The sequence below is a fragment of the Sinocyclocheilus grahami genome, unplaced genomic scaffold (genome assembly GCF_001515645.1).
Source record: "Sinocyclocheilus grahami isolate Dianchi unplaced genomic scaffold, SAMN03320097.WGS_v1.1 scaffold346.1, whole genome shotgun sequence".
In the NCBI taxonomy this organism is placed as follows: domain Eukaryota; kingdom Metazoa; phylum Chordata; class Actinopteri; order Cypriniformes; family Cyprinidae; genus Sinocyclocheilus; species Sinocyclocheilus grahami.
Window position 1 is genome coordinate 1,802,808 of NW_015505525.1, and position 2,630 is coordinate 1,805,437.

General features: G+C 33.8%; 1 protein-coding gene across 1 annotated transcript in view; it reads right to left on the reverse strand.

The window, feature by feature from the left end:
* Nucleotides 1-1,164: 1,164 nt before the first annotated feature.
* Nucleotides 1,165-2,630, reverse strand: part of qdprb.1 (quinoid dihydropteridine reductase b, tandem duplicate 1) — a 6,360-nt gene continuing 4,894 nt past the window's right edge. The window contains exon 5 of the mRNA XM_016229047.1: nucleotides 1,165-1,463. The gene's annotated coding sequence lies outside the window, so the exon portion shown is untranslated. The remainder of the gene's footprint in view (nucleotides 1,464-2,630) is intronic.

The window sequence follows — 2,630 nt, forward strand, 5'->3', positions numbered from 1 at the left end:
CTCTAATTTGTGACACCAAATATGAATATGCATATTCATATGCAACATTTGAGAGTTAAAGCAGAGGGGATTTTCACTGAATAACATACACTTGAGTCTTTTCTAGACATAGCTATCATATGGCTTTAAGTAACCAGCAATTCACATTCAGTACTTTCATTTTGATTTTTATTTATGCATTTGTGGTACTTTGTGCTTTTTATCATTTTTGAAGCTTATAATCCCTAGATCACCATTTGCTTTTAATAGAAAAGAGCAGCATGAGCATTTCATTAAATCTCTTTTTTGTGCTCCGTAAAATACAGTAATATGGGTTCGAAACAGCATGACAGTGTGTAAATGATAGAATTTTCCACTTTTGGACACCAATTAGGACATCTTGACTTTCCAGGCAGCAAACAGCACTCATCTGGATGTTTAGACCACAATAAATTCTTTCCTGAAATAGCATTCTCAAGTGTTCTCAAGATACATTATGCAAGGTAACAAGGCGGCAGCATCTCTGTAAATCTAATTTGTGTCAAGGTTTCTCCCTAGACAACATTTGTGATGTGGTTTTGTTTCAATCTTATTAGATAGGAGAGAATGTGATAAGTTTTGAAAATGTCAAAATTATAAAAAGTGTTTACCAATTATTATTTTCTATGGTTGCCATTTAAAAATTAATTTTCATAATTTCTGAAAATAAACTCATTATGAGTTTAATGGGTAATTGATTTTTTTACATCAAGTGCATCTCTTTTGTAGTAGCTCAGGAACCCATTATAATTTTTCCATTTCATCTAAATTACTGGAAATTAAACACTCGTTTCATGAACCATTTATTCTTGTACTTTGTTGCAATAAAAGTCAGTTTATAAAGAGAAAAAAGGCAATACTTTAGTACCTCTAAATAAATACCTGATCCTCACAAAAAAAAAAAAAGAGAAGAAAAAAATATGTATTACTTCGTAAAAGCACTTTTTCAATGCTGACTCACTATTCTCGTCTGATCATAACATTATTACTTTTTTTTTTTTTTTGACTGTGTGGACCCAAAGGAGAACCTGTAATTAAATTGATCATCAGCGACCCCCTACGGTGAGAAGCAGACTGTGACTGTAACAAGGATATTTGACTGCAAGGAAAAAAGAAGCTAAAGGAATCAGAATAAAAGTTGAATTGCTATTTTTACCATCACATTTACAAAACATAATCTTTGACATTTTTATGCAATTATCCAATTTTCAATAACTACAACTTACAGTACTTTGGTGTTTACATGTAAACAAAAAGGCAATATGATAAAAAGCCTCACTAATGCAGAGACAGTAGTGGATTATTGGCTTGGCTTAAAGGAGTTTGGTGATCATCAAATTAATCATAACACCGGAGTAGTCTCCGTTTTTCTGTCTGCAGTAACCAACTGCATCAGAGTACCTGAAGGAGGTCTATTCTCTCCTGTTGTCCACTTATAGAACAGCCTAGAATGTAGAAAACACTTCATGGTTTTGTTCACACACACACACACACACACACACACGTTCTTCTTTTATTTGGATCCACAAGACAAGCAAGAAAAACGGAATCCAAATACTTTGGAAAGTCAGTTTGCAAGATGACAGGTATACATAGCTAACATACATTCACAAGTCCTTATATTTAGAACATTTTGTAGAAAACACTTCATGGTTTTGTTCACACACACACACACACACACACACACGTTCTTCTTTTATTTGGATCCACAAGACAAGCAAGAAAAACGGAATCCAAATACTTTGGAAAGTCAGTTTGCAAGATGACAGGTATACATAGCTAACATACATTCACAAGTCCTTATATTTAGAACATTTAACACTCAAGGATAGACAAAACATCTTCGTTTCCATATTTGCATACTCCCTATAATGGCTGAAACTGAACAGAATTTTGCAAGTCTTTTTGCTTTCTTTTTTGCAATCCACCCAACTGTAGTCCTTTAATCACATTCTTGTGCACATGACCTAAACTTCCAAACACTAAGGTAATTAACTTACAATGATAGTCAAGTTGATGGATAGCTTCAACCAATGGCTGATATTTCAGCAGTTTGGAAAACACACACACACACACACGTTAACCTATACAACCTCTAAAACACATACTACAGATGTTCCCAAACACGCGTACTTACTCTGTTATGTACTCGAGTGCTGTCCAGGAACTGACATCACCATCTGGCATGAATTTTCTATTCATGGGTGTATCTAAAGTCACTCTAAAAGTAGTAATTATTAGTTGTCATTTAAAACAAAAAGATTTGCATGAATGAAAATCAGCTATTATATCGTTATTCCTTACGGAAGTATTGCTACTGCAGCAGATCCTATTCGGCCCACTCAGACTCTGACACAACTGATGTACTGCTGTCTTTGGCATACCATAACTAATGCATCCTACAGTGACAATGACAGAGAACATATAGATTTATGTATATTTTTCACAGTGGTGTGAAAAAGTGTTGGCCCCCTTCCTGATTTCTTATTTTTTTGCATGTTTGTCACTTTAATATTTCAGATCATCAAACTAATTTAAATATTAGTCAAAGATAACACAAGTGAACACAACATGCAGTTTTTAAATGAAGGTTTTTATTATTAAGGGAAAAC